Source organism: Halyomorpha halys, unplaced genomic scaffold (assembly GCF_000696795.3).
Source record: "Halyomorpha halys isolate HHAL.00 unplaced genomic scaffold, Hhal_1.1 Scaffold535.1, whole genome shotgun sequence".
Taxonomy (NCBI): domain Eukaryota; kingdom Metazoa; phylum Arthropoda; class Insecta; order Hemiptera; family Pentatomidae; genus Halyomorpha; species Halyomorpha halys.
This window is the reverse complement of record NW_027105174.1, coordinates 479,764-493,351: the sequence shown is the minus strand read 5'-3', so window position 1 is coordinate 493,351 and position 13,588 is coordinate 479,764. Positions and strand designations below refer to the sequence as shown.

The following is a 13,588-nucleotide window of genomic DNA, read 5'->3' as shown; positions in this document are numbered from 1 at the left end:
TGATCTTTCGAATAAAAAAAAAATTTTGATTACAATTTAATTTTTTGTGTTATTTTTTACAATTTCAAGTTCTATCGGGCTTAAAAAAACACCCTATACATCGCGCGAGGCCTTGGATCTCGCGCCAATGAAAAACAAAATGTGAACCAAATTATAGTTCTTATAAATGTATTACTAATATATTTAGACTAAGAACTAGATACCACAGACCCCCGTCCTATGGAATACTAGATGTGATTGTGTATAATAGTGTTGAGTTTAACAATTTACAAAGCTATGCTGTCTCAGGTGGAATGCAAGGTGTTTAGACTATAAAATCAAGTCGGATTAGCATTGGGCTATATTTACACCTGAGGCATAATTGATATAAGAGAGAGTATACTCGTACATATTGACTATAATCTAAGTTTACTTTATATGCTATTGGATTGAGAATAATGGGATACTACTGGGATTCTCTATCGATAATGGGATACTCTATCGATTCTAAAATTAATTAATTTGCCATTCAAAAAGAACAGCCTAGGAGTATTACTTATCTTATGTCTGTTGTGGGTTTCGATTTCTGGGTTCAAGTTGGCTTTAGTGGTTCTACCTCTTCAACCTCGCTACGTTGGAGTCCCCGACATTACCTAGCTGTACCACTTCACTCGCAGAATTGCTCTTCGTTCTTCCTCATCGCCCTTGCCTAGTTGTAGATGTCCGTCTACCACATTCCGGTTTTACTGAACTCTTAAGAATCCTTTTCCTCAATGGGATCCTTATCTTTCTGCTTTTCCTCCAGCCATCTGATTGGCTAATCAAGTGTTGAGACGAAACCTATGACTGGGTTTGTTTTGTTTTTTTTATCTCCAAAACAGTTTTATGGTTTTGCGATTTATGGGTTAGCGATAAGAGTATTGAGTGTAGACCATGCATGTGTTCGCGTAGGACTACCTACTTTCCCGGAAGGTACTCCGCAATCATTATTGAGGTGGTCTGTGCACGTTTAAGGCAATATCTCTTACCTCAACGTCCTTACACCTGCTAGTCGCTATTATGAATGTTCAAAATATCTACTTAATTAAATTAACTCCTTTTTTCTCAACGCGGAATTGTCAGTACATAATAATATATTACAAGTGAGCCTATTATACACTACTTTAAATAAATAAAGAGTACCTTGTCCTCACGTTTTATCCAGTGAGCAAGCTATTTCTTCCGAAGTCATTTAAAAGTAAATTTTTCTTGTATACATTATATAGTAACAACGAGATTAAATGAAAATAGGAAAATGAAACATATGGTCCCTGTGTGGGCGTCTTGTGAGTGCTTTGCCCCCCACGTCAAATTATAGGGTTAAAGCCGTTATACGACCTTTTGATACTTCTACGAAGTTGCAATTAAGAAAAGACAATATAATTTTTGTTTAACATAAAAAAACAAAACCTCCGAAAAAGGCATAAATTAATTGTTAGGATATAATTAGAAGATCCAAAACAAAATCATAAATCACTAAAATGCCAACATTTCACCAGTCATGTTTTGTGAATTATGGCATCATACGAATAGAAGCCACAAAAGTATACTAAATACAGCACATCTCACATAATCATTACTCCACTCCAAGAAAACTAAACGTCCTACTGATGTATGGAACAGGAAGTTTTCTAATTTTCAATAGGTGATAAGTACATGATTAATAATAAATCTATTATGACTCTTATCATGAGTTATAGTTTTAGTATTATAAGGAGATAAATTAATAAATTAATAGTAATATTAAAATTATGAAAGAGAAGAAAAAAAAAGTAATATATGTATAAAAATCCAGTCAGTAAATATATATACAAAATAAAAATTATTTAAAATTAAAGTTAAGAGAATGAAAACTTATGCATAATTAATTAAAATATAGGTAAAAATATAAACTTTTATTAGTCAAAAGGAGTAAATGATACAATTTACAATAATTTTATATGGTAAACATAACTTTTTGGAGAGCTCGGTAACACCGTGGTAAGGAAAGATGCTACTAACTCCAAGGATCCGGATTAGAATCAGGCTGGGCAGAAAATTGATTCGTGAGTCAACCCTGTGGTTTCTGGATCCCTCCTGGGGTCTACCCAGTCTCATAAATTGGGTAAAAATCTGACGGTCGAGCGTGATTCTGACTAAATCACCTCCTTGCACAACCGTTGGTCTAATAACAGTATTTCCTTATAAAGTACTGAACCCCTGACATAGGTTGTAGCCGTACAGATATTAATTATCTTAAAAACATAAGTTTATGACCTAGTTGAGGAGAAAAGAATAAGGAGGGAGAGGAAAAAAGGATAAAAAATAGTATTATTTGAAACTCAGCAACTGAAGCTAAGTAATAAGGAAAAGTAAGGTGTCGCAGTAGATGATAAATGAATTACAAAAGTATATTACAGAAAGTGGAAACGTTTATTGATAAAGTATGAAATTAATTAGGTAGAAAGTAAGTATAAACTAAACTTATTAATTAAAAATAATATCTATAGTAAAGGTTTGTCAAATAATAAATCTTAGTATTTCACCAGTAAAAAAATTAACGCTATATGGAAATGCGCGAAAACCAAATTTGCTGGGAGTAAACTGTAAGCAACCAGAAAATTAAATGTAAATAATTTTTCTAAGATCTGAAAGTAGAAACTTTTATTTTTGTTGTTTATATTTTTTATAAGTTGACGGCTGTGTTTTGTATTTTTAAATCACGTTCTACCCAAATAAATTTGTACTGCGTGTAAATACTTTAATTATATTATTTCAATTCTTAAAAATTACACCGTGCAAGAATATATCACCGTGTATAAGTTATATCAGTAACGATTCGTCCAAATGTTATTTTTTAAAAACGGAATTAAAAAATATAATATAATTTTAATTAAGTATTTTATAATAAATTCATTAGATGATTAGTTATTTTTGATATTGGTATATTGTTTTATTGTTATATACCTTTATCTTCTTCTAGGTCTGTTGTTGCAGTGTTAGCTGTCAACTATCTCTAAACGTAAGTACTTTTTTGCAATTTACTAATTTCTAAATTTAGCCTACTTTTAATTTCCATTAATATTTAATTAACTAATATAAACATTTGGCTCTTCGGGAGCGCGGGTAGCCCCGGGGTAAGGCGCGTGGGTACTAACTCCAAGGACCCGAGTTCGAATCCGGCTGGACAGAAAATTTTTTTCTGTTACACTGTAGCCGCGAGTCATATAAACGTTATCTCATATCATACATGAAGGTTCAAATTCAAGACGGGTATCTTCGCTGAACGTTATAGCAACTTTTTCGATAAAATCACGATAAAAAGTGACACTTTATACACTATATTTTTCACATTAATTCGATTTTCTCAAAAATGGTTCCAGTTATTTTAACTAAACTCGGTATATTAATGTACAATCAAATGATCTTTAATGCAAATTAGTTTTAGTCTTATTAAAATAGTATGGCAGGGCTTAAATATAGAATTTTCAAAATAACTTCCCTTGAAGTACCTTAAATTTTTGTTATATATAATAAGCAACTATCTCTGATTATTAGCAGTAATTAGAAATAAACAAATATAAACCTCTAAACAATTTGATAATTAACTAAACGAAGAAATGGTTTTCACGCAACCAACTAAAACTGACTGTGACGCCGGAAGTAGCCGAAAGCACACGTTCACTTCCGACCCCAATCCATAGTACAACTGAAAGTTGTGAGATGCGCACGGCTGATTTTTAGACATCACTTTTTTGTCAAATATTAAGGTTTTGATGTTTCAAAAATAATCGTTTATTGGTAAGCATTAAACAGATTTTTTGAATGATATATTAACCTTATTTAAATTTTTTTTTTTTATTTTGTGATGGGGGATGATATTAGTAATAATAACTCCTTCGTTTTTGCTAATTTTGATGATTAATTGCTGTTTTTAAAATTATTTCGAAGATTTCTGGAAGGCTTTCTTAATGGTGTACTCTGTGTAGGAGGAAGTTCGGAAAGGTTTAGTAATAATAATATTCTTTATTTATTCTGGGATTGATCCCTTTAGAATAATATTACAGGCTTTAGAGCCTTAGATTATAATACAAAATAAAAATGAAATCATAAAAAGTCATAAAGCATAAAGATGAAGAGAAGAATTAGATTTCATTTAGGTATTCGCATATTTATCTTAAACTGATTCATCTTGATGTACTTGAACAAATTAAGGAGCATTAAATTTTGTGTCAAATGAGTACCTGGGCTTAATTATTTAGTCAAGCAGTGTATAAGTAAGCCTAAAATAATTTTTAAGCGAAATATTGAGGTTAATAATTCGTTCAAGTTGTGTATTGATCAAAAGGCATCCCATGATACAATTGTATGAAGCAGATGCACATTGACCATGCATGAACTGTGGTTACCGAATACATTCCATCAGTAAAATCATAATGGCGTGTACAGCTTACCTGGTTGAGTTCTGTAGAGTATCAGAGCCATTTGAAGTGGAAAGCGGCCTAAGAAAAGGGGGTCCTAAATAACTCGTCTTCCAATATAACAAGCTGTCGCTAATAGAGCAAGACTAAATCAGGAAAGTAAAGTGAGTTTTTAAAAAAATGACCTGAGTTTTTAGCCAGAATGTGCAGTCATTATGAGGAGATACCTGGAGAGCATGAGCACTAGATACAGTGGCCAAGAAGATTGGTCTAGATTTTAATGAGAACAATACCAAGATATAGTAATAGGCAAAATACAGTAGACACTAAGTGGAGAGTCACTAAGCAATAGGGCCTTTCGTTTTGAAACAGTAGGAAGTAGGGATGCGACATCGATGTTGATGTTTCGAAAACATGTTTAGGGTAAAACATCGATGTTTTTAAGCCGATGTTTTTTTAACATCGATGTTTTACGTTTGTCCCAATTTTTAATTTTTTTTTTGTTTTCCTAAAGTAACTAAATGAAAACTAAAAATTTACAGTATAAACAATTTCCTATCAACAATGTGGTGGGATATGTGGAGTCAATCATTAAAGGAAAAAAAAAATTTTTAACATTCAATATTGTCATACTGAAAGTTATATAATATTGTTTAACCAACTGTTTTGTTTAAATGGGTGTGCTGTGCTGGGATCTCCAAGGTCTCTGCTTTATCCCTTATATTAGGGGGGATAGAGTGGGCTCGGGAATTGTAAATATTGTATATAATTTATTTTACTTTGTTTGGTTATGTTCATTTGATTTTTCTTTTTGTATACACATAGAGATTTTATTTATTTTTGTATATATATTACTTATTTTATTTTATTTATTATTATTGTTTTTTTTATTTTTGGTATGAATGTGTTAAATTACCACTATTACTCATTGTCCAAGTTTAAAAAAAAAAATTGTTTATTATTTTTAGTTAATAATTTTTAGGCCATATAATAGGAGCTGAAGTATAAAGTTTGTGATTCTTGCACTACTAAATTGAGTTGTGTAATAGTATTTGTTTTTCATTGATGGAACTATATCCAACATTATAAATATTATGTTTTTGGCATTAAAAACTTTATAGAACCAAAACGATTCTAGCGTTACTAACATCCATGTCGCAGATACAACAGACTAACATCAATGGAAATACTTCAATGTGATTTTAAAATTCTCTACAAGTCATGGTCTCCTCAGGCGCTTATTATATGCAAAAGCACGGACGACCAGCCAGGAGGAGCCCATCTACCTCAAGTTGCTACGAATAATGGCCAATGACCCTATGGTGCAGTTGCTAGCTACCCATAGTTCCATAACCCGTCGCTTTGGAACCAATATTCCAGTGTCTTTTCAAAGACCGGCGTTCAAACAGTTTTATTCAAAGGAACTGTTGTGAGCTATTCCTTTGTGGGAATCAGACGCCTGGAAACAGGCCACCCTAACTAAACTGGACAGTATGAACAAAACTTTAAATACCATACCGTATATGCTTCTTGTGATTTAACAGATATATTTGCAATACGCTATAATATAAATGAACTTCTTGGAATACACAAAACAAAATAAAAAATCACGAAATGGGTTGCAGACGCTTGTCATATGACAATACTGGGACAACCTATTGGACAATGGTCACTCCCATCAATACATGCCGTACTGACGCAGTACATGGAGAGAATGTGTAGTACACAGTAGCCAGTAGGACACTTTTGACATTTACAAGGATGGAAGCTAACACGATCACAACACGGCTTAGGCATTTACTGCAGAAAACAAAAATTATTACGAAGCATTTCACATATTTGCAAAAATATTCTCGAAAAATCAAACGGACAAACTTGTAGTCTTAACATCTACTACATTTTTTTTTAAATGAAACAAATAAATAACTATAAATAAATAAACAATATCCATATTGATAATGAAATAATGATCTAATCACTAAAATACAATTAAGTGGATGGCTTCTATACATAAACACTGGGTGAGACAGGCATTGGCAACAATTGCGTAAAGTTAAACCATTAAACAAAATACATCTCAAAAATACTTTCTAAAAGCAAAAAATAAATATCTAAAACACTCATTTTGAATTGACCTTACTAATATATACGAAACACTGATACATGTAGTACAAGAGCCCAAGAGGATAAAAAGGCAGTTATTACACCCCAAATTTTTATTACTTTATTGAAAAATAGGTATAATTACTAGTCGAAATTGATGAGTCTGCCAAGTATAGGTAGGGGAATAAAAAATGGCGGCTATTTCTAAGCGTTAAAAAAAATAAATTTTTTTTGGGAGCTCTATATTTTTACAACTACCAACGACAGTAGAAAATATAAAAGACCATTATTTAAAGAAGAGTAAATTTGCTAAAATAAATTGATTTATAGTTGCAACAATCAGAACAAATTTTCATTTGCTAAATTTATATTCATATGTGTATATCAAAAAAATTACAACCCCTACAAAGATAAGTGTCAGAAACTACTTTATAGTAAGTGACATTTCCTTTATTTTTAGTTTTGGGAGACATATGTGCGTCTTATGGGTTTAGAGATATATTTTTTCAAAAATCCAACATTTTATAGGAACAACTAGAAATTAACATTTTGTGAGTATATTGTGTCAAATATCATAAAAACTACTACTCCTACAGAGATAAAAATTATTAGCTATGTTATATTAAATTTAACTAGCTTTAATTGGAGTGCAGACAGACATCTATAAATTCAATGGTTTCTGAAATAAAGTTTTTCATAAATCAAACTTATTGTCCGAACAACTATAAATCAATTTATTTTAGCAAATATCATGAAAATACTATTCCTACGAAGGTAAAGGTCATATACTACTTTATAGTATATTAAACTAGCTTTAATTTGATTAATAATAGACATCTGTACATTACATAGTTCCTGAGATTTCTCAAAATAAATTAACTAACTACTGATATTTCAGTTCATTTTTATGAAATGTTACTTTTTAAAATGCCATATCTCGAGAACTGTTGGACGTAAATAGCTCTATCAAGACTAATATTTCAGCAAATTTACTCTTCGTTAAATAATGTTCTTTTAGATTTTCAAGTGTTGTAGGTAGTTTTCAGGATATAGAGCTCCGAATACAAAATTAATGTTTTTTTAAGGTTTTGAAACAGCCGCTATTTTTTATTCCCCCTACCTATACTTGACAGACTCATCACTTTTGACAATTAATTATACATAGTATTCATTAAAGTAATAAAAAATTGGGGTGAGATAACTGTTTTTTTTTCTTTCCGGGTCTTGTAATAATGTGAAACGGCGGACTGACTCCTTGAAATTAAAAAAAAAAGTTTGTCAAAATAAATTACACAATATGTCTGAACAATAGCTGTATATCAAATACAAGAAGCCGTGAAAGGATTTGTTCAGATATTAATTTCCTATCAAAAAATATTCTTTTCTTTAATCCAACATCATCACTTCTTCTTGCTTGGATTTCACGGAATTTTTTGTGCGGCTTGCGAAAACTCGTCACATATTTCGTAAGTTATTGAATATTTCACGCATCTTCTGGACGTGAGTCCTTTAAAAAAATCCCTGAAAATGAATAAATTGAATTTATGGAAGTTTTTCTCCAGTTTTTTTTCTTATTTTTCTCATTCAATATATGTTATAAGTGAATCAATAAATATTGAAATGTAATGTAAAAAAACTATTATTTTTTTTTTTTTACAAATATCTTTTACTGTTAATTTCAACAGCTATTTTGAATAATCAGTAGCAGATTGAACTGTTAATATAACATATATTTATTATATCAGAATTGATTTTTGAAAGCCTTTGTTGTTCAAATAGAATAAAGAAGAAAAATTTCTTTTATTTTATAAAAACAAAAACAACCTTACATCATGAGCTTTGACTAAAGAGTGATGTGACTACATCTACATTTCACGATGGTATGAGTTAATAATCTTAATGATCCCTTCGTCTCTCATTAAATATTACCTAGTTGATGTCGGTTAAGTAAGGCTTTTGATATAATTTGGTTTCGGCTGACTGACATCCCAATTCCAATATTGTCAGCTTCCATCCCGCTCCAAATTAAACTCTTTTTACCTCTAGGGCAGCGGTAATGGAAAGCTAACGTTGGCTTTTAGCGTTAAAATGTATATTTCACTAAAAATAATATTTCAGACTGTAAACGATTGTGATTATTTCTTTTAAATTATATATTGGCATAGACTTATAAATCAGTGCTGTCGCATAGTTGTGTAATGCAGTGAACAGTAAAAATTATTGAATCGTAATTGATTGTGACAGAGAGCCATAAATTTAATTTATAAATATCTTTTCTGAAAAAAAATTAAGGAAATCTAATTGTTGTATTATGTTAATTACTTTCATTTGTCCCTCCAGTACCCTTTCCAGCTACAAATCCCAACTATTCCTTCACTATCTATCCATCCAACTCCAAAAGAATTGAAACGAAAGTTTTGATCTTCAACAAAAATTTGTAAATTCACAGAATATTTTATTATGTTTCGTTTTTTTAACACATTTAACTGGACTACTATTTTATATATTACATTTTTTTTGTATTGTAAATATGGATTTTTAACATCATACGCTGCTAATGTTTGCAATATTTTTTTTTTCTTTTTTCAATTTACTATTAGAAGCTACATTTTAATTGATCATTATTTGTTGATTTTATTGCTTTCTACCTTCTATTATTATAATATCATTTTAGTCTTTATTGTATTGTAAATGTATCTTCTGTAATTCATTTAAAATTTGTAAATATGGGCTTTTAGTATTATTCGCTCTTTCTTGTCAAGTATCAGCTGTTTTTTTCAATTTATTATAAGAAGGTAGATTTTGATTGAATATTATTCATTTTGTTTGATTATTTTTATTTCATTTGTTGATTTTTTAATTTTTACACTAAGACACTTAAGTCTAATTTTTATTTTCTGTATTATCATTATGTAGGAATTCGTCTGAGAGTAGATAAATATTTTTATTATTATTATTAACCATCGATTATAAGTTTATTATTATTTGTTCTTGTTAGTTTTAGTGAACCTAGTTAAATTTTAGAGGAATTGACGCCTCTGGCTGACGAGCTTGCTCTGAAAGAACTCTCAGATGTCTATTTTTTATTCTCATTTTTACATGTATGTACAAAAAGAGGTTCGAAGTAAAATTCTTAATATTTCAACTTCAGCAACACAAACAAGGAAAGATATTGCTATAGATTCGAAGCGGTGTAAATAATTTAACGAACCCCTTGATTGAAGTGGCATGGCAGTTGTTCCAAGTGATATCTCAACCAATCCTATCCTGATTTAATATTGATGGAGCCCAAGGGTGGGGAGAGGTATCTCTGTGCTCCATTTCCTTGGGGCGGGGGTTGCTGACATTGGGGTTGTATATGGTTCGCTGGATCTTCCGTAAGCCGTGAGCAATGGATTGAGTTTGAAAAAGAGAGCCTGTTGGTATATTGTCCCTAAATATATCATTATCTGATAGTAAAGATTTGTTTGCTATTTTTTCATGTTATTTTTATTTTAAAACTTCCAAATCATTTTAAAACGATTCTCGCGATTTTATTGTATCATATAAATATTTCATTAATTAATTACAGAACAAATAAAAAATTTTTATTTTTTATTAATCATGATTTTCTTACATACTGTAGACTTGGGTTACGTTGCTCCTTAAGGGATAACATATCTCAACAGACGTTTATATTTTCGCGTTTCTTAGTGTGGCACTGAAATAAGCGAAAGGGATGGAAAGAGGATAATTTTACTTTCTGATTTGTAGTTGCAGAGTTCAGTTGAAAAATAATCGTAAGTTTGCATTTTCCTTTTTCCATTTGTTGTTTTTTCTTAACAATGCGCTCTAAACTTTAGTTTTTAGACTGCTTCTTAGCGAAGTACAAAGGTGATAAGTGCAGTGATAAAGCTCTTCAAATTCTATTTGTGATTTAGAGAGAATAATCAGTTCTAATTATTAATATCTAACATAGTCTAAATTTCCGAAAAGTCACTGCGAATAACTCTGTATCAGAAATTAGGAATACTTAGCTTGTATGAACCTGCTCTCATTTATTATGTTTCTAAGTTTCCCTATGTTTTATTTATTGTTTTTAATTTTAACATTTTTTTTAATAGGATGCTTTCAAACCAATTAAAAGTATATATCTAATTTAGATTATTTTGGTCGGAATTCATATTGAATATAAATTTCAAAAAATATCTTTTTGAAAAAAGAATTATCGTTCTTTTTTAGAGAATTTATAAAATTAATTTTACTAATATTTACTGAAATATTAATTATATATATAAATCAAACATATATAGATATGAGTGTGAACTACTGCTTTTTTCTTTCATTCATACTCTAAGTAAGCTGCGGTAAAGGTCAGACGTTTTTAACTCCTGTAAAAATAAAATGCAAAATATTAAAAAAAAAAAAAACTAAAATCTTTTTGATAGATTTATTTATTGATAGATATTTCAATCTGCCACACAGTTGTGGGCAATAGGTAATATTGATGAATGATCTCATACATACTAAAATAAAATAAATAAGTAAAAAATAAAATAAAATAAAAAAAAATAAAATAATAATAATAAAAAAAATAAAAAAAAATAAATAAAAAAAAAATAAAAAAACTCTCTTAAAATATATTACTAAAATCTAGTGCAAAATAACCTACTTTGTCGGCACCTATAGATAACTAATCATTCAACATTTATACGAGAGGAAGAACATCGACACATTCAGTCTGAAATACTCGTAGACTAATTGACTAGAGTTAAGGTGCATTTGCTCAAGCGTGAAGAATTAATCACTTTGCCCAGTAATGCTTGAGCATTTATGTTTTAATTGTGCCCTGTGCAAGTGTAATGCTTGCGCTAAGTAACTACACACACCCTTGTGTAGCCACTTTCAGATAACCAATCCAAAACAATTCAAGAAATAGAAGGGTTGATATCATTTTGATGTTTGTCATTTAAATTTGTTTCAAGGAACATTGCTGAACTATTTTAAGGAATCAGAAATGTATGATAAATTTGCAAATCCCAAATTTTCTTCGAGATCCAATTAAATATTGATATAAGGTTTGATTAAAGGAAATTGTGAATCAAAATTGTCTTAATTTTATTGAGTTTCACTGGAGTATAAGGGGTGTTGGAAAAGACATATATAGTAAATAAGAGATGTGGAGTACATACACTAATTTAAGAGAGTTCACTATTCACTTGAGTAGAACGTTACCACTGTCTTCTGTTCTGTTTCTTGCTTACTTTAGTAAAATGATGGGGATGCGCTATAGGATCACTGTTCACTAGAGTGCAGTAGTGGCGCCTCGGTTTCATAAAATATCCGCTAGATCGCTGTACCTATGCTAGTAGTCATGTGACCTTATCATGGCGCCAAGTTTTAACTTTAATTCACATCATAAATATTTCGGGAGTGGGGGATCATAATAATCTACTGCTACTCCAACCCAACCTTCACTAAGCTTCCAATATCCTTCAACCATCATCAACAATCACGCCGTCTGATGATATATTACCCTATTTTTGCCTAGGTTTATATTTTTTGTAACCTTTTCTTGGCTGACAGTTTCTTTAAACTTTTTAAGTTTTATGGAAACCACTGTTTGTACATGATCAATCCAAAAATACATCGGTAACAGACTTATTACAAATTTATGTAAAAGGGGAAATATCGTTAGATATAAAAATAACAGTAAACATTGATTTTCATATGATTATTCGAAGGTAAGTTGGGAATTATAATTTAAGATGAACAGTTTTTATTCTTTATTATATCTTTTTCTAAATATTATTATTCTGGTTAGCAGAATCGTTATTTACTCATAGCGTAACGTAGTATTTTAAAATTAAATTTGAAAAAAATTAAAAATGCATAGCGAATCACTTGAATGAAGATTTATTAATTACTAGTCAATATATTTACTATAGATTTTTGTAAGAGTGTTTTCTTAGCAACTCTAAAGCTACGTTGGAAGAATTAATCCGGCGCAGATCAACACCCCTTCCATATTCCAAGTGTTTTTCCGCTACGTTAAATCAGATGATGAGCGTAAAGTTACCCCGAAACTTCATTTGAAGGGTTAGAGTTGGTACTTACCCTTTATTGAGACGTTCCCTCTTGCGGAAATGATATGTTTAAAATTTGATTACAGTTCACAGTTGAAGTTATCGCGTTTTTACATCTGATGCCATCGGTACATCTGATCTTAATTTAATGTTAATGAAGGAACTAGATAGGGGAGGGATCAGCACTGTTTCCGTGGTGGGTAGGGTGGAGGGGGGTTTAAAATTCCTGTTCCACAGAGATAAGGAACTGGGGATAAGTAGGGAAATTTTTTTTGTCCCTTCGGCTGGGAGTTGTCCTATATATCAGCCCTTGTTTTTTTTTTATTTTTTTTTTTTGTCCAAAGCCTGCTAAAGATTCTTTTTTGGTAACAGCTGAATAACTAATTTTGTTTTACCAACTTTGTGTTGAAAACAACTACCTAAGTTTACTCAAATTTAGAAATATACTTCTAATCTTCATACTCCCATAGCAATGTCTTAATTAATACATCAAGAAATTTGTGTTAAATTGATAGAGACCACTTAACCACTCAACAGCATTAATATTTATATTTCATCCCATAATCATAAAAATGAAAAGTATTAGTATGAACATCGTATGTCTTGTTTATTATATATATAAATTCAAAGAATAAAGTTATTTTTTCATTTCATTTCATTTCATTTCAAATTCACTTGTTATATGATGTATTAGGCTTCATGTTAACGTTAATTATTCATCCATCCATTCTTTTGTATTTACACTCAGCCCTGATGAAGCCCTGCATAATGGGGCGAAACGTCAGTTATTATTAAATATCTTGTTTTACTACTTAGTAACGTTGTTGACTGCCATCTGGACTATCTTCCTATTAGTTAAATAGGCAATCCGTGGCATTTGGTATATCATTTGAGGGTATTGTTAATTTTCATATCTTCTCCCGAACACCTTTCAAACCTATGCAAGGTTAACAATGCTATATCCTATCCTAAACCGAAATTCCAAACTAAAACCAGAAAAAA

General features: G+C 30.5%; 1 long non-coding RNA gene across 1 annotated transcript in view; it reads left to right on the top strand.

Moving 5' to 3' along the window:
- Positions 1–2,980: 2,980 nt before the first annotated feature.
- LOC136796186 (uncharacterized) overlaps positions 2,981–13,588 on the top strand; it is a 256,981-nt gene continuing 246,373 nt past the window's right edge. The window contains exon 1 of the long non-coding RNA XR_010843888.1: positions 2,981–3,019. This is a non-coding gene — a long non-coding RNA (uncharacterized lncRNA). The remainder of the gene's footprint in view (positions 3,020–13,588) is intronic.